At 39.1% G+C, this 23768-nt stretch overlaps 1 long non-coding RNA gene across 3 annotated transcripts in view; it reads right to left on the bottom strand.

Moving 5' to 3' along the window:
* Positions 1 to 1479: 1479 nt before the first annotated feature.
* LOC149063735 (uncharacterized) overlaps positions 1480 to 23768 on the bottom strand; it is a 60157-nt gene continuing 37868 nt past the window's right edge. For all 3 annotated transcript variants that reach the window (XR_016196103.1, XR_016196104.1, XR_016196102.1), the window contains one exon: positions 1480 to 1800. This is a non-coding gene — a long non-coding RNA (uncharacterized LOC149063735). The remainder of the gene's footprint in view (positions 1801 to 23768) is intronic.

Genomic DNA, 23768 nt, shown 5'->3' with positions numbered 1-23768 from the left:
AATTAATATTTTGGTTAAGATATCTGAAATATCGAAAATAAAAACCTATCTGCTATTTTAACCAATTTCTGTTAATTTAAATGCATTTTGAAAAGTGGTAACTCTCAAAATTTCTAGGAAAGAAAATTTTTGTGTCTAAAGATCAATCCTGTGTACGAATCTGTTAGGGCCTACCAAAATTCCCAGCCTGGGGGCCCTGCTACATGAGGTGGGGGCCCCATATTTCTGCCTTTAAGAAGTTCTAATTAATTCCCACGATGGAAAATGTTCATTTATTTCTTTTTAATCCATCCGAAACATATATTTTTTACAAGAAAATTGTGCCTAACGTCACACAATATTATAAAATTCTCAAAGAGAACTGAAATAGGTAAACTATAAAAGCACTTTTTATTTTATTTTTATGTTGATTTTTTTTAGTTCTTAAATGAAAATTACTTGTGGGTTATATGAAGCTTCAGCGTGTAATTACTTATCCCACCAAAAACATTTTGTATAAAAAATGAAGCAAGTCTCGATGTTCTTTACCCATAAAAAGTTGCAATATCTGATGTAGGCCAAGTTAAATGCTGTTATTAACTGTGACACTCTGATTCACAAATCACTCCAAGGCTCTACACCTTTAGTTGAAGAACATTTTGGGACTTAGCAATTACGTAACCTACATGTAGGCACCAATCTAGGTGCATATCTGTAGGACTGGGTATTAAGCATCATTATAAAAGATAATGACGATCAGGAGGTTTCGATAAACAAACATAATTAATTTTTTACGAACACAGAAAAATACAGGACCTCACACACACACATGGTTTCTTTCCATCTACCTGAAAACACTTGATTTTTTATCGCAGCTCATACATTGCTAGGTTACAACCATCCTATACGATAAGTAAAAGCTCAACTAGAGGTTGCTGTCATTACACACTCCACCTCACAGTGTCAATGGAATGCTGTGGTCTAATATCTGTCGGGAAAAGTCTCGCCACAGAGAGCAACAGACCTACAAAGAGCACAAATGTAATTCAATCATAACGCATCACTCACTTCCCTTCTGAAATATATATGGCAGCACTGAAAAAAAATCAACACACAACACTACATATGCACTCAGACTGTTAGGTTACACACACAGTTACACCTTTGGCACAACTCACTAGGTAGTAAATCACCCATAAATGGTGATAGACCTGAGTTGTGCTCGGTTTGAAAAAATATATATATATCTGTCGGGGAAGTGGACATGACGACTGGGGCCAACGACCAGTTGCTGGTACTGTTAGCAATAAATGTTAAACATTAACAGGTGACAAATGCCCCACATTGGCTACCCTTGGTTAAAACGATTCAAAACTATCATGATTCTAAAACCTGTGAATCCCAAGTAATGTACAAGCAAATACCCCCCCCCCCCCCCAATCAGTAAAAGACAGTCTGCGTGTATTTTTTTTGAGAACAATAGCTTTTACTCACAGTTGTATCTTTGCGCTGCCCCTTGTGTACTTTGGCTTCTTGACCAGATTCTAAGTAATTTGTGACCTAAAATGCAGTTTTGTTGGAATCTTGCATGCCCAGATACGGTGAGAACCAGAAAGTACCATCTTCTTGGTAACAATAGCTTTCCTTTGAACAGTGACAGATTCGCCTTGCTTCTTTACCTTTCATGTTTTGTACTTTTTATCATAAAGATCAGATTTCAATTTCATTGCTGCTTTCTTTTACCCTTTGCTAGAAACTTTTTACTTGCCAACAACCTGATTCTTATCCTTTACCAACAGCATCCAGATAATTGTATATTTCCTAAAAGGCATATACAATTTTAATAATATAACATATACGAATAAAATAAACAATATATTAGAAAATTTGTATAAATGATATAGATGATGTCGCTCTCTGCTATTGATAATATAACCATTAAGTTTCCATATTCTGTGATCATTAACCTTCAATCTTATGAGATAAGTAGCTTTAGACCAGTGTTTTCAGTGCCTCCTGGGGGAAGATGGAATGGTCGGGGGTATCGGTAGAAAATCTGGGTGTAGTATAATTTACCAGACACCAACACTGGTCATATATCACCATATGCAATTTTCAACCAGTGGAATTGGATGAGAAATGAAGGCACCATCTATTGGTGGTCGCTCCAGGCTCAGTATAAAGAACTTGTTTCTTGATGTTCCTTCCTGGATTCAAACCTGTGCACCTTGGCGGTAACCTTCACCATAGAAGACAAGCATCTTACCTCCGTACCACTCGGCACCAATGTAAACAGTTTTACCCGCGTTTCTTCCAACTTTCTCTTTCTTTTCAAATTTAAATATCTCGGTGAATATTGCACTTAGAAACATAGAATGTTTTTTGTTGGCATCAGGAGAGATATGGCAATAACTTTGTATAATTGAGTTCTTGAGCACTGGGTGTCCGTATAAAAAATTAACATTTTTATTTCAAAAACTATGCAACCCCTTTCACTGTCTTAGACAGTGGGACCCTGTGCAAAACAGTGGTCGCCCCCCCCCCCCCCAGGTGCGAATCCAGAGAGATGATGTGTATCAGGAGGCAATTTTTGCTTGGCATTACTGTCCTGTAAAAAAAATACGGGACAAATTCATTCTCCCATATTATCAGATCGTCCCCACACCTCTCCTCTCTTAACGTTCCTGGTTGGATATAAAGGGACAAAGAAGTCGAAAAAGCTTTCTTCCTAGAATGGGATTACTGCTATTTAACTTGATTAATTTTTACACTTGTTTACAAGTGTAAAAATCAACTTGTTGGATTTAATTAAGAGATTTAAAAGGATTAAAAAACAAAACATCACACGTTTACGCAAGATACTCATCACCGAGGATCTATCTTCTTGTTGCATATTTGTTTTTAAACCTTAGGTGGCGCTACTGGAATTTTTGTATGTACATATATCCTGTGTAACCGTGTTGCAGGGTTTCACTCTCTCCTCTGTGTTGCTTGTTCTTCAGTATGTCTTCCGCGGTGATGCTCATGTGTGTTCGCGTGATTACTTTCTAATGTGTTTTAATAAGTTCACATTAATGAATTAAAACCTCCGATGTGTTTTCTTGCATACACTGTTGTTGAGTGCTCCTTACCACTCGGCCACTACACTGGCGACGAGGATTATTTCAGTCGACGACAGTAAATTATGAAGTAAGATTTTCAATTTGTTATTTTTGTGAACATGACATTGGGAAACGTTCAAGCTTTTAATCCGTCCATCGAACAGTGGTCGCAATATGTTGCACATTTGAAGCAATATTTCATTGTGAATGAAATTGTGGATCCACTTTGAGAGAGAGCCATATTTTTGACGGTAGTAGGTTCAAAACCTACAGTAGGCTATGCGATTTGCTCTCTCCTGCATTACCCACTGATAAAACTTTCGCGCAGTTGGTTCAGCTTCCAACGACAAATTTTGAACCGACCCCTTCAGAGGCTGTTGAGACTCTAAAATTTTTCAGGAGAAATTGTTTTCCTGGAGAATCGGTACAAAGTTTCATCGCAGAATTGTGTCGCATGTAGAAATATTGCAATTTTGGCAATTTCTTGGATCGTATGTTTTGGGTCTAATAGTTTGTGGAAGTGAATGCGAAGAAATAACTCTGAAGTTGGTCACGGAACCAAATCTAACTTTACAACGTGCAGTCAAAATAGCTGTTGTCATGGATTCAGCAACGTGTAGTGTTGGTGACATTGAAAATTCTACTGCTTCTCCAGGCGTTAACTTAGTGCGATTGAGAATTACGGGAACGACATCTGGTTAATTCTAGTAAATGTACAACTAAAAATAACTTTCGTAAAAATTGCTGTATGCGATGCGGATCCAATAAACATTTTTCATCTTCCTGTCCGCATATAAAACTATTTGTCATGCGTGTTCAAAAATCAGACATTTTGTCCGAATATGTCAATCGTCACAAAAATCAAATGCCAAGTCGAGAGTTAAAAGGTTTGACCCGCAAAATAAAGAAAATTTGGTATTGCTAGTTTATTCAAACTCTCAAACTTTAACGCTGCTGATTTGCGATTACCGCAAGCTCCGTCCCCAGCGCGTGTGATTCTTCGAGTTGAACAATGCGCTCTTGAAATGGAAGTTGATACGGAGCACCTTATGCTCTCATTTCACAATCTACCTTTGAGCGTTTCAAACAGATTCTCCCTCGTTTGCAACATGTTTGCAACAAACATGGTTTCGAGATCATATACTATGCATGAAATTTCAATTTTGGGAAAAATTGATGTGAATGTTAAGTTTGGAAATACATCGGCGAAACTTCCACTGTCAGTTTCGAGAAATGAAAATGTAAACTTGGCCAGCCAAAATTGGATTTACGCTTTGAATCTGGACATATTTGTTCAACAAGAGGTAAATAAACTTTCTAATCAACCTCTTACTTTGCAATCAATATTGCGAAAATTTCCCCATGTGTTTTCTTCTGGTGTCTGTGCTATGCGGAATGTGAAAGTGAACTTGGTTTTGAAACCGAATGCAGTTCCTAAATTTTTCAAACCTCGCGTGGTGCCAATAGCGATCCGTGCTAAGGTTGATGATGAATTAGATAGATTATTACGTGAGGGCATTATTGAGCCTATTAAAATCTCTGAATGAGCTACGCCAGTGGTTCCAGTCCTTAAAACAAATGGTGCTGTACAACTTTGCGGAGATTTCAAGCTTACAGTCAATTCTGTCATGGAGTTAGCACAGTACCCACTTCCGAATATTGAAAATATATTTTCTCATTTGGCGGGAGGTCAAAAGTTTTCCAAGTTGGATCTAAAGGATGCATATTGTCAATTTGAACTTGATGACGACTCTAAGAAATTAGTAGTCATTAGCAAACATCGTGGTATGTTTTCATACAAAAGAATGCCATTCGGTATTGCATCTGTTTCAGCTATTTGTCAACGGGAAATGGACAAATTAATACAAGGCTTGCATGGTGTTGCAGTCTATTTAGACGATTTAATTGTGACAGGAAGAAATGACATTAAACATTTGACCAATTTGGCCAATGTTTTGTCTAGATTGGATAGTGAGGGTCTAAAATTGCACAAAGCAAAATGTGAATTTTTCAAAGAATCTGTGGTGTATTTGGGTCACCATATTGACAAATTTGGTTTACATCCGATGAGTAATAAATTGTCACAAAAATGAGAAACTTTGCCTGGTTTTAATTTATACAAAAATTGCCACGTTTTTAAGACAAATAAATTCAATTGGTCGACCATTCGACCAATTAAATTTATTTGTCTTAAAAACATGACAATTTTTGTATAAAGTAATAAATTGGATGCGATCGAAAACGCTCTTCCTCCATCTAATGTTGCAGAACTACATTATTTCTTAGGACTTATAACATGTTACGCAAAGTTTCTCCGTCATATGGCAACTCTGTTAGCTCCTCTGTATGCTTTGTTACAGAAAAATCAAAAATGGAAATGGTCCGCTGTGGAGGAAAATGCATTTTCAAAGCTAAAACTGTTTTGAAAACGTCTCCTTTGCTAGTTTTCGATAATAATAAAGAGGTTATTTTTTCGTGTGATGCTAGTCCGGTTGGACTGGGTGCGGTACTTTCTCATCCAACGAACCTAGGAGATCGTGCCATTGCTTTTGCTTTGAGGTCACTCACTAAGGCTGAGAAAAATTATAGCCACTTAAAAAAAAGAGGCCTTAGCAGTACTATTTAGTGTGACAAGATTTAGAAATTACCTCTTGGGCAGAGAGTTTACTTTGGTAACGGACAGTCACCCTTTGTTGACATTACTGTTAGAAAAGAAGCTAATTTCCACTGTAGCTGCTGCTAGAATTCAAAGGTGGGCCTTGACATTGTCTGCTTATGCATACGGGATTAAATTCAAGCCGAGCAAGTCAAATGCAAATGCAGACGCGTTGAGTAGGTTACCATTACCTGACTCTTGTTCTGATTCTCCTCAATTGCCAGAACTTGTATGTTTAACACAAGATCTAGATGACAGCCCGATTTCGGTTCATACACTGAAGCAGTACTTAAGTGCTGACCCTACCTTGTGTGTACAGTGAGGAAGTATATTCAAGAAGGTTGGCCTACAGAAGTAGCAGATGATATACGACCATTTTGGTTACACCGAGATGAGTTTTCAGTTGAACAAGGTGTTATTTTGCGAGGTGTTAGAGTGTACATTCCTGAGAAATTTCGTGAATATGTCTTGTCAGAACGACATGATGGTCATCGGGGAATCACAGCCGTGAAAGCCTTGGCAAGAGGTATAGTTCGGCAGCCTGGTATTGATGCAGATATCACACGTATGGTAAAATCCTTTTCCCTTGAAAAAGAAAATGCACCACATCCTCCTTCAAATAGAGTATCTTGGCCATAGTCTCCAGAGCCATGGCATTGCATTCATGTTGACCACACTGGTCCAGTAAATGGTCATACCTTATTTATAGTAATCAACTCTTATACAAAATGGCTAGAAGTTATACCAGTTACCTCTACAGCTTCATCTTGTACAATACAAGCTCTCCGAGAACTTTTTGCAAGATTTGGTGTGCCAAAATTATTGGTGAGTGATAACAGAACTTCACTTTCCAGTCACGAGTTTCAAGAACTTTTGCTCAAAAATGGTGTCCGTTCGCCTTCGAACTGCACCATATCATCCCCAAAGCAACAGAATTGCAGAAAGAGCTGTTAGAACTGTTAAGTTGGGACTGTGTAAATTCAAGACTTTATCTTTTCCTACGCGTTTACAGCGGTTCCTGATTAACTATAGGAAAACTCCTCCAGCTGTTACTGGATTGTCTCCAGCCAGACTAATGTTCGGTCGTGAGATCAGAACACGTTTGGATTTGCTGAGGCCGGATACCTTTCGGTCATCGTTTCCAGAGTCAGTTCTGAGCAACAGTCTTCCGTGACAACCTCTGATGATCCATTGCGGAACCTCTCTGAGTTCTCAGGTGAGAAAATTCCATTAGAAGAACCGATGGTAAGTGGAATTTCCAATGTTCCGAATTCTTCAGTGTTTGTGCCTAGACGAAGTTCGCGTATACGTAGAGCTCCGCAGAGACTTGGGGTAGAGGACACTAATTGACATTATAGTGTGAACTTTTTCTTTTCTTGAAGCAACCCGGGAATTTTGCATATTTGTGTTTAAACCCTTAGGTGGCGCTAATGGAATTTTTGTATGTATATATATCCTGTGTAACCGTGTTGCAGGGCTTCACTCTCTAGCTCTGTCTTGCTTGTTCTTCAGTATGTCTTTCGCGGTGATGCTCATGTGTGTTCGTGTGATTAGTTTCTAACTTGTTAATAAGTTCACATCAATGAATTAAAACCTCTGATGTGTTTTCTTGCATACACTGTTGTCGAGTGCTCCTTACCACCCGGTCACTAAACTTCTCCACACCTATTTTATGGTAAAATATGTGTAATACATGCATCACGTACGAGCTAAAATGATAATAAAAGTGGTTAAATGAAAATGATATTTCCATATGATTTTTTTCATATTTATAAAACTACCCTGTCTTATCTACAGCTTTTCTCTGAGAGAGAGGTTTGATTAGTTATAATTACGTTAAAAAAATTTATTTACAAAACATATATTTTTTAAATATTTATAGTTGGGGTAGATGCCAGTACAAAAGTTGACATTTTCTCCACAAAACCTTATTAAACAATCCTCCCTTTGATAGAGATTTTATATTAAAGCATGTTGAGAAGGGACGGACGGATAATTCGGCTATTGCCCAACACTGTTGGCAACATTCACATTATTTTGATTTTGATAAAGCGTTTGTTTTTAAAAAAGCAACACACAATTCTGAATTGAATTTTCTCGAGGGATACTTCATCAGAACATGCCAGAATTTCCTCATTAATGATGGAAGAAACACACCACCTATTTCATCAGCTTGGACAGGCTTTATTAACCTCAGTCGTTACAAAACTTTCAACACTTTACAACAGATGGCTCCCCAATTCGCATCCAAAGACCACTCGGACACAGCAAATACAAAGGCGAACTTTTCGGACGACCAGACGTAAACATCACTCTTCCACGACTCATTCGTGTGAATTCTCACCACGAAGTCCTGATAATGGCTCTCCATTGAAGAGCCGAAACGCGTCGACCATTCGACCAATTAAATTTATTTGTCTTAAAAACGTGGCAATTTTTGTATAAATTAAAACCAGGCAAAGTTACTCATTTTTTGTGATAAAAATGAAATTTTCTCATTCAGGTTTTATACCGCTGCAGACTCTATGATGCCTTTTTTTCCTCCAACTAGGAGAGTTTGCATTAGCCCCATTGTGTATGCAGGAAAATTCTATAGGTTTTGTCTAATTCTTATTCAAGATTCACATCAAGGACTGAGGAAAAGAGAAAGAAATGACCTACGTTCGAAACTTCCTTCAAGATGATTAAAATTCTTACAACTTATAGAAAACTAAGGCCGAACACATACTGGGGATGTGAGCGGAGAGGTACGAGATAGCGTCGAAAACAAATGTACTGTTTTGTTCTGTGCCTCACATCATCGGGCAGCGAGACAACGAGGAGAAAGAGGCAGCTCAAAGAGGTACGCGACTCTTTCAATCCGGTTTGTTTTTACCGCGAGGTAAAATCAGACGCTATTTGGGGATTGGTCAGTTTTCTCCCCTTTTTTTTCTCCTCGCTCTCTTGGAAAAAAAAGAAAACTTTTGAGGGGATCATCATCATCACACCCATTTGGTTTGGAGGGAGTGCTTCGGATATTTTTTCACTTTTGGGGCTCTCTCTTATTTTCGATTCCCATTGTGCTTAACCCAGTCTATCCTAATTTAAAAGTTTGACGATTGTTGTGGTAGCATTTTACAGATTAATTCCCCCCGTCATTTTTTAGGACATGAATATTTTTCAAAATTTTACTGGGACTACGAGATAGATTATAGATATTTCGCAAATTTCCGCCCATCCCATTGCGCTTTTTGCATGGAAACTACACTAGGTACAAGAGAACTTCTTTCTGACGAACAAACAGTGCTGCAACTAGAAGGGGAGCAGGGGGGTGCACGCTCTTGCCCTGGGCTGGAAAATGTAAAGGGTAGCAAATTTCTGTCGGAAACTGAAGAAAACCAGTATAAAATCATAAGTTATAGACCACTATAAATCATTATGCAGTTGTTGGGGTGGAAAAATCCTGTCTTCCCCACAAACACATCAAAAATCTTTTAGAAAGAAAATTTTATCTATGTACTGTCTATACCAGTGGTTCTCAACCAGTGCTCCACATTCACTCAATTAAAGTAAAGTGAATCCGTAAATTTTAAGACCAAAGGGAAAAAAACCGTAGCGTACGGGGCTCCGTCATAGAAATTATATACTAAAAAGGGCTCCGTGACTCAGAAAAAAGGTTGAGAATTGCTGGTCGACACTAATTTTCCACTCAATACTGAACATGTTCTTAGAATTTCAACGAAAATTTGTAGAGATTTTTCCAGGAATGTCATTTCAACATTTTCCAGGGGAGGGGGACAGGCAAAGAACATGAACTCAATGTATGTACATCTACTCTATAATATAAAATCACAAACTCGAAAAGGGCCTGTTTCTAAGCAACCAAAATTAGTGACGATTTTATGTTACGGAAATGGGTGATGCAAATCGGTTACGATTTTAGGTCAAATATTCATTTAACTCTAGCATATTCGGGACCCATTTGACCCATCGGGACCAAGTTACGTGCATGTACCGAGAGGCTTCCACATCCTACAGCAGGGCCCCTAGTCTGGAATAGATGGTGAGCCCCCAAACCAGCTTTTCAGGGGCCCTCCGTGGTTAATTTGTAGTGTGAAAAATCGAAAAGTGATAAGAATTGTTCTGGCCCCTGTCAGCCCTGCCCTTGTGGGGTCATGCCGAGAGGTATGTATATGTATCATATACATATAACACCAGTGCTCCCAACACACAGAGTCAGGGTACCCGGGGGGATTGCACATATACCTTAATGGGGAAGTTAAAAGGTTTATTTCCAGGGCCCTTGATGGATCTCGTTGTTTTCTTGCTGCTTTAACATTGAAAAATTTGCGATAGCGGAAGCCCAAGATATATCCAGTCTGGGGACCCCATAAAATTTGCGAATTCGGTCATGGGTAATTGAGGGGGGGGGGCAGAATTTATTCGTTAGTAAAATGAATACAAATTAAAATTTGCCGTGGCACTCACAGGGGGGAGTGTATGACAAGCTCCGAGTCAGGGAACCATTTCATTTTGGGGTCCCTGGATGAATCTCATTCTTTTGTTATTTAACATTTTAGAATTTGCAACAGCGAAAGCCCAAGATAAAGCCAATCTGGGGGCCCCACTAAAAGTTTGCGAATTTGTGTCCCAGGTAATTGGTTGGGGCCCTGGATTTTATTCGTTGGTAAAATGAATACAAATGAAAATTTTCATGGCGATCGCAGCGGGGGATGACCGACAAGCTTCCATGTCGGGCCCCTAGTGTTTACAGGTTTCACTTTGGGGGCCCTGGATGAATCTCATTCTTTTCTGTTGTTTAACATTGTAGAATTTGCAACAGCGGAAGCCCGAGATAAATCCAGAATTCAGTCTGCATCCCCCACTAAAAATCTGAGTATTGGGTCCCCGCTACTGGATGGGGGCCCTGGATTTCATTAGTTAAAAATTTAAAATTTTCGTGGCCTCTCACCGGGGAGATGTCCGACAAGTCTCCAGGTCGGGGCCCCATGGAAATGTTGACATGTTTCATTTTGGGTGTCCCTTGATGAAACTCATTGGTTTTTGTTGTTTAACATTGTAAAATTTGCAACACATCGGTAGCCCGAGATAAATCCAGTCTGGGCCCCACTAAAATTCAGTGAATTGGAGTCTGGGGACCCCCATGGGCAAGTTTTCTGGGGTACTTGATGAATCAATTTGTTTTTTGTTGTTTTATTATTGTAAAATTCGCTTCTTCAGTAAGCTGGTGCTTTCCCATGTCCCTTTCCATAGTACGCTGATGAAGTGGGACGAAATGAACAAGATATGTTGTGATGAGAAAAGAGAAGGGGGGGTTGGTCGCCAAAGGTGACGGGGGGGGGCAAAGCACCCTAGTATATATATATATACCATTTTTATAGTGTATTTTCAAAAGCCCTCCCCCCCCCCTCCCTCGAATGACGACCCTGGATTTGTCAACACGTTGATGGATTAGCGGGGGTTCTCAAACTGTGCGCGCCAACCTTTGTCAGGGGTGCAGCTTCGCAGTGGTCCTGACAAAGGTTTTTCAAAGAAATACTTTGCTTACAACTGTTCTTCACACAGGCCAGGCATACGCAGAATTTTCTCAGGCGGGGGGGGGGGGTTCAAGTCTGTTTTTCTTTCTGGGGGGGTTACGTTTTTTCCGGCAAAATAACACTATAATCTTGGCTTGGGAGGGGGCGGTTTAGAACCCCAAATCCCCCCCCCCCTTTGCGTACGCCAATGGCTCTTCATAAGGGAAATGGGAGGCACGGGTGGAAAATGTTTGAGATTGAGAACCAGTTTTTAGGAAAACGGATAAACACTGTGATGATTGCTCATCGCTTACTAACATTGTCGAAACACATTTTCTGTTTTTTTCTCTTTTATTTTATTGTACTGAATATCTGTTATTTCCGTGGGTTTGAATTAGAATGCTGTGTGTTATGAAAGAGACACAAGCTTTTTTCTGATACAAATAATGAACATCTCACACACAATACATATTTCTGTATTTCTTAAAAAATCGAAACCAGTTTATTGCAACATCCGTGCGTTCATTGAAATTGGTTATGCACAGAACATGCCGGTTATAAGCAGTGTCGTCGTAAGGCATGGGCCCACCAGGGCATGGCCCGGAGGACCTTAAGATAAAAAAGGCTCCACAAAAGTGAGATGTAGTTGAGATTTTCAAGAATTTGCCTGATAGAGCCTCAGAAAAATCCTTTGGCCCTTGGGCCCATGATGCTCTTAAGACGGCCCTGCTTATAGGAGGAATCTATAATTCTGGGATGTCATAAATAATGGATCCACACTGATAATTTGGGATTAACGACCAATTATACATTTATCACTAATAACAATCATTTTCATAATGATACACTGGCCATAAAAAAATTACGGTTTCATCATGGAGGTGTATGGATAACTTCTTGCTTCATCTCATTAACGGTGATATTTTGTTTAGAAAGTATCGAAATTAGCTTCTGCGGATTATAGGCATGTATTTGTTTCAGTGTCTAATTCTGTTGTCTCTCTATCTTGATTGAAGTATAATTATTTAAATCTTTATACACATATCATGCAATAATATTAGAAACAACGGTTTGATACAAGAAGTCATTAAAAACATATATCAGAACTTGTAGTCTTTTGAGGATTAACACGTTTATTGCAGCGCTTCTCAACCTTTTTTGACCCTCGGAGGCCTTTCTGGTACGTAATTTCTATGGCAGCCCCAGACGACTATTTTTTATTTATTCATCAAAGTTTCTGACTTATTTTTATTATTCAAAAATATAAATAATTATTTTTTCAAATTTACTGGGGTTTTTTTTATTTATTTCCCTCGAGAGGCCGCAGAGCCCCTGGGAGTTCACATGGGCCCCTAAGGGCTCTGCAGAGCACTGGTTGAGAACCGCTGGTTTATTGGAATCCTCCAATATTGCCAAACTGATTGATTTGGCATGAACAGGCCGGTAGGGTTACTAGTTGGTGAGATGTCACGTTTCCCGCTCAAAGGCTTTTCTTCTTTACCCTTCAGAACGCCTGCAGTCATTTTCGCTCTCCTCCGCCTCCTCAGTATGTTAGGGGACATCTATGCTGTCGATGTATTTTCTCTTTTGAAATCGCTCTCCTTGTTTGACTCCCCAGTATGTGTTCGGCCTAATACAACAAAAAATTGAAATGGAAATTTCACTAGGATCACCGGATTTTCATTTCGATCAAATTTATGCATATTGAGGATTTTGGCTCTTTTTGAAAATTGTTTGGCATATCTTGGCACGCAATCTCGGCATTGATCCGTGGTTACGACCTTGATCCGATGCTTGTAGTGACGACATAAAACGTAATGAAAACTTAACGATTTAATATACGAAAGAAACATAACGAGAAGGATGACACGTGTATACAAATCGGTGGGACAATTCCAACTGACATTTTTTCTTTTTTTTACAATCACCAGGAGCGTGAGGAGGGTGCGCCATCTATACAGATAAGAACGCACTACAGCACTCCCCCTCCAGTCGAAGACGAAACATTTAATAGAAGAAAATTTGAATAATAATCATACAAATAATAAAAAAAAAATTGCAATATATATATATATACCATACATAATTACGAATCATATAGCTAATTTCGAAGGGTCAATACGAAATCGCACTCTTCGGCCAGACCTGGAAATATACAGATTTTTGAACGTGTCACATAAATTATTATTTAACATAAAACATGGCTTAAGGCGATCTATGGATACATTTTTATGATTGCCATTAATGTTCAACATAAAATACTTATCAGTTCTTGAAATAACTTCAAATGGTCCGGTGTATGGTTGTTGTAGAGGTTTGCGTACACAGTCTTGTCGGACGAATACTGATGGAGAAGTTAGCAAGTCTGTCGAGACGAAGGGTTTAGACGAATTGTGATGAGAGGTTGGTACTGGTCTCACACGGGAGAAATGGTCTCTCAGTCTCTGCAAGAAGTCATATCGAGGTAGGACGTCTCGCTCATCCGAGTGCCGGAAGAGTTCACCAGGAAGGCGTAGGGCTGTGTCGTATACCAACTCAGCGGTTGATACTTGGAGGTCTTCTTTGATGCTGGAACGTAACCCCAACAGGACTGTAGGTAGAACCTATGTCCAGTGCTCGTTACCTTTGAGGACACACATCAGAGAGGCTTTGAGATCGCGGTGGAATCTCTCAACCTGGCCGTTACACTTTGGATTGTAGGCAGTGGTGCAGGATTTTTCGATGCCGCACAGCCGTGCAAGAGAGCGAAATAGATCACTCTCAAACTGACGACCTTGATCTGTGGTCAACTTTTCAGGAACGCCAAACCGACACACCCAGGTAGAAAAGAATGTCTCAGCTGTAGTTTCATCGGTTTGGTTAGACATTGGTACCGCTTCGGGCCACCGTGTGTACCGATCAACGCATGTCAAGAGATACGTGTATCCTTTAGAGGGAGGCAAGGGTCCAACAATGTCCAAATGAACGTGTGCAAAGCGAGAATCAGGAACCTGGAAAGAGCCTAAAGGAGAGTTGGTATGTTTGATAACCTTCGACTTCTGGCAAGCGATGCAAGTACGACACCAATCTTTGCAGTCTCTCGCAATCGATTTCCAAATAAATCGTTTGCGTACCATACCTAGAGTGGCTTTTATCCCAGGATGGGACAGATTATGCACAGAGTCGAACGCTAGACGTCGCATTGAAACGGGTACATACGGGCGTATATCGTCAGTAGACACATCGCAGTAGATATTAACACCGGAGATATCGAAGCGTTTTAGCTGAAGCCCAGTTTCACTTTGAAGCAAGGTATGCAATTCATCATCATCTGCCTGCGCCCGTGCCAATTCTGCATAATCAATTGTACAAGGAGTGTGGATTTCACAAATTCTTGAGAAAGCATCAGCCATGACGTTACTATCCCCAGGCAAATATCGTAAATCTGTCGAAAACTGACTAATATATTCAAGATGTCTAAGTTGCCGGGGAGAACATTTATCGTTACGTTGTTTGAAGGCATACGTGAGAGGACGATGATCACTGAAAATTATGAAGTTGCGTCCCTCCAAAATGTGCTTGAAATGCTTAACAGCTGAATATATTGCTAAGAGCTCTCTGTCATATGTACTGTACTTTTTTTCAGTCGAACTGAGCTTGCGTGAAAAAAATGACAATGGTTGGGTTTTGTTTCCTATTTGCTGTTGAAGGGCTGCACCCAATGAAGTGTCGGAAGCATCGGCAGTCAAAAACAATTTTGCATTCGGAACAGGATGGGCCAGAAGTGCGGCGTTGGCAATTTATTGCTTGCATGACAAAAAAGCGGATTTGGCCTCCTCAGACCAAACTATTTCAGTTTTATCTTTTTTTATCTTGCTTTTTGCTAATTCATGCAAAGGAGCTTGCACCCTGGCGGCATCTTTAAGGAATCTGTGATAGAAATTTACAATTGCCAAAAAACGCTTCAATTCAGTCACTGTTGATGGCAATGGATAATCGAGCAATGTTTGTACTCGATCTGGTAAAGGTGCAATCCCATCGGGAGAAACAAGAAAACCCAGAAAATTAATTTGACGTTGACCGAATACACATTTAGATGGATTGATCACGATACCATAGTCATTTAGTCTTTGAAAAACACGTTTTAAGTCAGCTTCATGAGATTTTTCGTCAATGGAAGCGATTAACAAATCATCGAGATATGCGTAACAACAATCTAAGTCACGAAATGCTTCGTCAATAAAACGCTGAAACGTTTGAGCTGCATTTTTCAGGCCGAAGCACATATAAACATATTCGTATAGCCCAATGGGCGTAATTATGGCGGTTTTGGGAATGTCTTTAGGATTGATTGGTATTTGGTGATATGCTTTTATTAAATCGATTTTTGAAAAAATCTTTTTACCACTCAAGTTGATTGAAAAATCCTGTATATTTGGAAGTGGGTATCTATCTGGGATGGTTATTGCATTGAGTCCGCGGAAGTCCCCACAAATTCTCCATTCGTTGCTTTTTTTTGGGTACAAGATGGATGGGACTCGACCAAGGGCTTTTTGAGGGCCGAATTATACCTTGTTGCAACAGTTCATTGAATTGTTTTTTAACAGCTGCAAGTTTTTCAGAAGACAATCTTCTAGCTTTTGCGAAAACCGGAGGTCCCGTAGTTTCGATGAAGTGCATGACAGAGTGTTTCTTTGGAACTGCATTTAGAACTGAGCTGGTAAGCTGAGGAAATTTGGCTAATATGCGGTGGTATGGAGAATCACTAGAGATCGGCGTTAAACCAAAAGAGCCGTTTTGGGATTCTAAACCATTCACTGATAGTGATGTTTCATTATCGATCAAACGAGAATTTTTAACATCTATAAGCAAACCAAATCTTTCCAAAAAGTCGGCTCCAATAATGGGATGTGAAACATCTGCCACAGTGAAAACGAAAGGAAAGTCCCTCCTTAGTCCAAGATTCAGAACTAGATTTTTGTTGCCAAATGTTTGGATTTCGGATCCATTTGCAGCATACAGTGAGAGTTTGTGAGGTTTTGTCAAGTTAGTCAGGCGTTTCGGAAAACAACTGATTGATGCGCCAGTGTCAATTAGAAATCGGAAACCCGTATTAACGTCGATGACAAATAGGCGACTATGGAGAAGGCTTTCGTCAGCTGTTGCCGAAACAGACGAGCCCACTAGTTTTCCTGAAACTGACATGGAGGAATACATTTATGAGCTTTTTCTCCAAACTGCTCATGGTACCAGCAAAGCCTTCCGTTTCTCAAAGCATCGCCAAATTTATTTCGGCTACGAGATTGAGATCGTTTGCGATAACCGCGAGATGGTCTAGGAGATCGAGAAAGCCTTTCAAATGATTGCCGTAGCGAAGCAATTTCGTTTTTCAAATCATCAAACTCTGAAGTGTGATGACACATTAGAAACCTCACATATTTTGTCGGCTATTTTCGCTAACCCAATTAACGGTTCACTAGAAGCTTGTAATATTTGTTGGGAGTGTAAAGGTAATCTCTGCATCCAGAGATTTCTAAAAATGACACTTTCCATTTTACCCTCAGCTAACGTTTGCATTTCGTGCAAAAGCTGGGACGGGCGTTTGTCGCCTAGTTGAAGCTCCTGGAGTAACATTCACAATTTGGAAGATTCTGATTGTTGAAACTGCTCCAGCACGCAAGTTTTGAGAGTCTCATACATGTGCTGTTGGGGAGGATTGCGAACGATATTAGAAACATAGTTCAAAACTTTGCAATCAAGAGCTCCTACAACGGCGTGAAATTTAGTTTCATCGGCGGTTATGCCTGTCGTTTTGAATTGTGACTCAATTTGAAGAAACCAAATCTCTGGATTTGCTTCCCAGAACGGAGGGGCTCGAAAGGCAACACGTGAAACTTCAGCTGATGCAATAGGTTGAGCCATGACAAATGCAAGTATGGAGACCGGCAAATCGAGAGTAGAGCAGCAGCAGTAGTGACACCATCATGCTAGGGACAGGTGGTCCTATAATCCAATAAAGACACCAGCTGTCTCTAAAGGACAAAGACTAGTGTACTAGCAGTTACATTACCTCACACATTTTCATTTTCTTTCCCATAAGACGTAGCACATCTCTGTCTTAATATTCAATAGTTGTTTTTTTTATGCTTTCACACACTGTTAAGCCCAGTTAATCAGGGTTCTACTGTATAGTAGTAGTAACAGATTTATGAAAAATAATCAGCTATATACAGAGTGATTGTAATTAAAGTTTTGATTCAAAACTGTACAATAAGTACTGGTCAGAATGACTTGGAAATTTCCATGGATACTCCTGAAGCAATGGAATTTCCTTTGGCGAAAGAAAAAAGTGCAAGTAGTGCAAAATGTGCAAGAGTAGATGATGCTGTGTTTGGCCAGCAGTATAATTTATTGTGTGCAGCCACATCATTTCGGCACTTCCACAGCATCGGTGTGTGGATAGAACAACTTTTATCAAGATGCACATTGCAATACCAGCAAACCAGCTGTTGAAGACCCATTTCGACAATAACAGGATTGCACGACAATTGGCCGCCCATCAGTTCATTTGACCTTAACCCTTGCAACTTCTGGCTGTGGGGGTACCTCAAATTGTTATGAACAGTGGTCAGATTGCAAGCTTCAGCACATCCTCTATACAGTATGTTAGAAGATCCTCAGGAATATTAACATGGGGGTGCGTTTGATTTATTAAAGGTGAATTGCAAGCGCGTCCACATCATGACCAGGGCATACTCTGATCTGTTGTTAAACAAGAATTTTTGTGCTTTCACCTCATAGCCGGAACACGGTGGACAACATATTTAACTTTTTTTGAGTAAGTTGTAGTTATTTGTTCAATTACTTCACTTTTTGTGATGTTTCCATGAATTATGAAATCGTGTAATGCTATAATTAAGTTATTTTGCCATGACTGGCAATTGTTTCCATTCTGCAAGCAAATTTCCCATGTGTTGGATGATGTCATTAATTTTGTATTTTAAAGTTTCCCCCCCCCCCTTTACTTAATAAAATTATTTCATCAGAAATATTCATGTAAATTTTCAAGTCATTCTGCCAATCACTATTTTTTTTACAGTGTTTTGAAATCAGAACCTTAGTTATAATCACCCTGTATATTGTAAATCATCGTTAATTAATCTGCATTATTTATGCTTCATTAAATACATTATAGTCACCTAATTTTTATTTTAGTTTTTGCAAAATAACTTCCTAATTAAGCATACTGAAAGTAACTGTAGAAAACATCTTTATATTATATGATTAATAATAACATTAAAAGAATTTTCAAACACGAAGTAATCCATTGAGTTAAGCAAAAAATAATTAAATTGCAAAAGTTGGTTTTTGTTAAAATATAAGAAATATTTATTGATTAATTAAATATGGGAATAGTGTTAATCATATTAATAAACATTTTATTTTAATTAATTATTAGAAGTTTGAATGATTTTTCAGAAATTTTATTGTTTTTAATGTCAATACTATTTAACCTTCTAAACGGTGAAGACTCATATATGAGTTCGAAGACAACTACCGTCATTTCGGCCTGAACTCATATATGAGTCCGAAGACAACTACCGTCATTTCGGCTCGAACTCATAAATGCGTTCGCCAAGAACCAGTTAAGTTTTTACCAGTAAATTAGAGATTGTTAATTTATTTGACAAAAATATTTATTATTCATATCTGAATATTCGTTTGAATATATATTCAAACCTATGAAATTTAACCACTGTTCTGAGGTTTATTCCAAATCCAATAATTCATTCATCATCCACGCAGAAAGCTACAGCTTGTGCTAAGAGAACTAGTTATTAGTTCTTTCTCCAGTTATTACTAATTATATTTGAGCTAATTCACTCGTTAGTAGCTTGGTTAGGGCAGCGGTTCTCAACCGGTGCTCCGTATGCATTTTCCAGGGCTCTGTGACAGGTCGAGGAAAATGAAATGAATAAACAAAATATGATAAATCAATTAAAATGAAAGGCCCACGGGGCTCCGTGAGTGAAAAAAAATTTAAGAACCGCTGGGTTAGGGTATCTTCGTGTATATTTTTTAACGAATGTTCTATATACCATTTGTTTTATGTACTATGATTTTTGTGTAATTTAATGTTCTACTGAAAGTCACCAAATTATTGAAGCATCTCATGGAAAAAAAGTCTCCAGGGTGGCTTCGTTAACCTCTTGGGCAGGCCTGTCATTTGGGGCGTCGGGGGGGGGGCGTTGCCCCTCCTGGCTTTTAAAAATACACTAAAAATAGTATATACACACACACATTGAGTACATATGCTTTGCCCCCCTCCCCCCGTCGCCGTCGTTCTCGTTGGTACGTTGCGTCGTTTTAAAAGCCGTCCGTTGAACAACGTTTTAAAGGGGTTTCAATCTTTTTTGCTTTGAATTAATTATTATCTACTCTATAATATAAAATCCCAAACTCGAAAAGGGCCTGTTTCTAAGCAACAGAAATTAGTGACGATTTTATGTAACGAAAATCTGTTACGTTTTTGGGTTACGGAAGTCGGTTACAATTTTGGTTCAAGTTTTCATTTAACTCTTGCATATTGGGACCAACTCTTGCATATCCCCCATCGGGACTAAGTTATGTGTAAGTACCGAGAGGCTCCTACTTCCTACAGTAGGGGCCCCTAGGATGGGAGAGATAGCGGGCCCCAAACCAGCTTTTTCACGGGCCCCCTGTGGTTAATTTATAGTGTGAAAAATCAAAAAGTGATAAGAATCGTTCCAGCCCCTGTCAGCCCTGCCCTTGTGGGGGTCATGCCGACATTGTATAATATACATAAATCACCGGTGCTCCCAACACACAGGATCTTGGTACCTGGGGGTGGCATTGCACATATATCTTCATGGGGAAGTTAAAAAGCTTAATTTCCAGAGGCCCTCGATGGACCTCATTGTTTTCTTGCTGCTTTAAAACTGAAAAATTTCCGATAGCGGAAGCCCAATATATTTCCAGTCCAGCCCCCCCACCTCATAAAAATCTGCGAATTCGGTCCAGAGTGATTGCGTGGGGCGCTGGATTTTATTCGTTGGTAAAATGAATGCAAATGAAAATTTGCCATGGCCCTCACAGGGGTATACCCGATAAGCTTCCAAGTCGGGGACCCCATTTCATTTTGGGGGCCCTGGATGAATCTTATTCTTTTCTGGGTCCGGCGTATTTTGTTGGGGGCGATGGGTTTTATTCGTTGGTAAAATGAATACAAATGAAAAATTTTCGTGGCACTCGCAGCTGTGGAAGTCGGTAAAGCTTCGAGGTCGGGGACCAGGGCCGTCATTTAGCTTTTCCCGGGGGGGGGGGGGCAAAGAACATGTACTCAATGTATGTGTATATATATATATAACCCCCCCCCCTAATGACGAGCCTGTCGGGGACCGATGTGGAAATTGATAGGTTTCATTTTGGGGGCCCTGGATTAATCTTGTTGTCTTTTGTTTAATATTGTGGAACTTGCAACAGCTGAAGTCCGAAATAAATGTATTTTGTAAACGTATTTTGTTGGGGGCTATGGGTTTTATTCGTTGGTAAAATGAATACAAATGAAAATATTTCATAGCACTCGCAGCGGGGGATGACCGACAAGCTTCCAGGTCGGGGGCCCCATGTGGAAATTGACAGGATTAATTTTGGCGGGCCATGGATGAATATCATTTTTTTCCGTGGAATTTTGCAACAGCAGAAGCCCGAGATGAATCCAGTCTGGGTCCCTCACTAAAATTCAGCGAATTGGAGTCTGGGGACCCTCGTGGAGAAGTTTTGTGGGGTTACTTGATGAATCACATTTGTTTTTTGTTGCTTTATTATTGTAAAATTCGCTTCTTCAGTAAGCTGGTGCTTTCACGTGTCCCTTTCTATAGCACTCTGTTGAAGTGGGACTAGATAAACAAAATATGTTGTGAAGAGAAGGGAAGGGGGGATTGGCCGCCAAAAGCGGCAGGGGGGGGGGCAGAGCCCCCCTAGTATTAAGATATTCTTATACAGAATGCATGTCATTTTACTTGCGAACCAGTAAATCCAGACTTGTAAATACAGCAAAATAACAGGTGCTTGAGTTTAAAAAAATCTCATCTCTGTTGTACTTTCAATTCTCTATTTTCTGCCAATACAACAGCTGTTTTATCGGACTTCTTAAAACTGGCTATTCTTCTAGTACCCACAGTAGGTACAACAGATAAGTGTGCACAAAATGACCATGGTGGAACAAAAATAAATCGAAAATGAAAGAGAGAGAGAGAGAGAGAGAGAACTAGTGAACGCTTTTTCTCAGAAAAGGAACCTGTATTGTATCAAATAAATGCCGAGGCAAGTTGGCAAACCCTTTTTTTTTGTCAAAATGGTTGATGCAAAGATGGAATGTCCTGTTTTTTCTCCTTTATTGTGCTGTTACTAATAGTTTTCTTTGTAAAGATTCGCGATCCCCAAAAAAAGTTGAGGAATGTAAACTTCCTGGAAAAGGTGCAGAAATCTCTCTTGTGATAAGATTATCCGCCTTAGGCGGTGATAAACTTGGAAGTCTGGGGGGGCACGGCCAGTATTGCTGTGGGAGCAAAGTGATGATGATATCTATACACATATACATTAGACTAGTCGACTTAACCTTTGACGTTGGTGGGGAAGGGGGGGGGCGCAGTGAACCTCATGCCACCTCCCCGTATCTCCGCCCATGTGACCTGCTACTTTTTGAATTCGAATTCAGTCATTTCCTTGGATTCCATGCCATTTTTCACAAAAATAAAAAATACCAAACTATTACTCGATTCTCGAGTAAAATTCAGTTTTTCGCTCAATATAATCAGATAACTCAATTTTTTTTTAAATAAAGTATTCCAACATTGACTATTGTTCATTTTGAGGCATATTTCTGGAAATTTTTAAATGCATATTTTTGCACTATAAATGCGTTTTCTTTTTTTTAGCATATTTTTCATTTCTGACTTATTTCTGAATTCCGAAATGGACGATTTTTCTTTTTTTCCTGGGTGTATTTCCTCTCAGGGAAATTTCCCCACTTTAAATACATATATAAATAAATAAATATATATATATATATATATATATATATATATATATATATTTTAATTATACGTATATTTTTCAATACTCCCCCCCCCCCTATATATTCTGAGCCTTTAGGGCAGGCATATTAACGCATTTTTAAGGCACATATTTTATATTTTATGCATATTTCGGCATTATAATATGAGTATTTTTGCTTCTTTTTTTGATTTGTTGGAACATTCCAATTCATTTTTTATCTCTTTCAAATGCATATATAATTTTTTTTTCAATTTTGCGTGCATTTTTTTTTCATTTTTGATGCCATAATTCGGGAATATTCAACGATGGTTTCAATTTTTCGCATATATACATCCTTTCCAAAAAAATTAGAACACCCAGAAATTTACGAGAGCAGTTCATGAAATATTCAAGTTGGAAAGCGCAGTTCAAGGTTGTAGCAGTACAGTTTAATTTGCGTTTTCCTTTTCCATCACGATCATATCATATGAGCATTCATATCTTGAGCATATCGGTGTCAAAAAATTTGCATAAAGTAGATTAAACGCGTCGTAAAATACCAAATTAATTTTTTCCTCTTTGTTTCAAAAAATTGGAACACTCCGAATGCTGTTTGAGAAAATTAGAACATTTGGCTTAAAACCTATTACTGTATTACATGAATTTTTTCATGCAAATTTACATCAACTTGATCGAATAAGAGTTTCATGTCTTTCCTCGTTATGTATGCAAACCTACAAGCATTCAATGTTCGCAATACGGGTAGAAAAACAGGAAATTTCTGAAAAACGCAGAAAATTACGAATGTATTTGCTAGGACTGTGGGGGGGGGGGGGGACGCGTGCTGATATCGTACGAATACATTGTGCTGTGGCCATCTTTGGTCTTGGCCATGGATTTTATACATCAAGACATTCAATTTATGAGTGTCCGGCACAGACCCGAATCGGGCCTCAGCTATAAATCCCATCTTCGCTATCGGCTCCCCGATAGCGGTTTGCAATTGATCAGTTTTTATTAATTTATTTATTTTCGCTCGAGTCCGCAATCTCTTGAAAAGACTAGTATCAGGTACCATCATCAGATATCACGAAACCATCGAAATATCGATGAGGTTTGATACACATTGGCGAATTCTTGATACTATCTGCGTTTTTCATCTTCAAACGAAGTCTTCAGAGGAAACAAAAAATAGAGGCCAATGGATTAGAAGACATCTCTAGATAGAGGTGTGAACGTTAGGCTCTCTACCTTTTGATTCCAGAAGTTGAAGACGTATGGTATGGAGAAAGAAATTGCATTTTCTATCGTGATTTTGACTCTTTCTAAGCTATTACTTAATTGCTGCAGCAAGTCACATAGGTGGAAAGATGAAAATGTAAATTACAACCATACCATTAATTTGAGCTTTCCAACTTGAGCTCTTTATGAACTGCTCTCGTAAATTTCTAGGGTGTTCTAATTTTTTGAAAAAGA

This window comes from Pholcus phalangioides, unplaced genomic scaffold (genome assembly GCF_987345545.1).
Source record: "Pholcus phalangioides strain wild (caught in Gottingen) unplaced genomic scaffold, Ppha-v1.0 ptg000049l_1, whole genome shotgun sequence".
Lineage (NCBI taxonomy): Eukaryota > Metazoa > Arthropoda > Arachnida > Araneae > Pholcidae > Pholcus > Pholcus phalangioides.
This window is presented reverse-complemented; position numbering and strand designations above follow the sequence as displayed.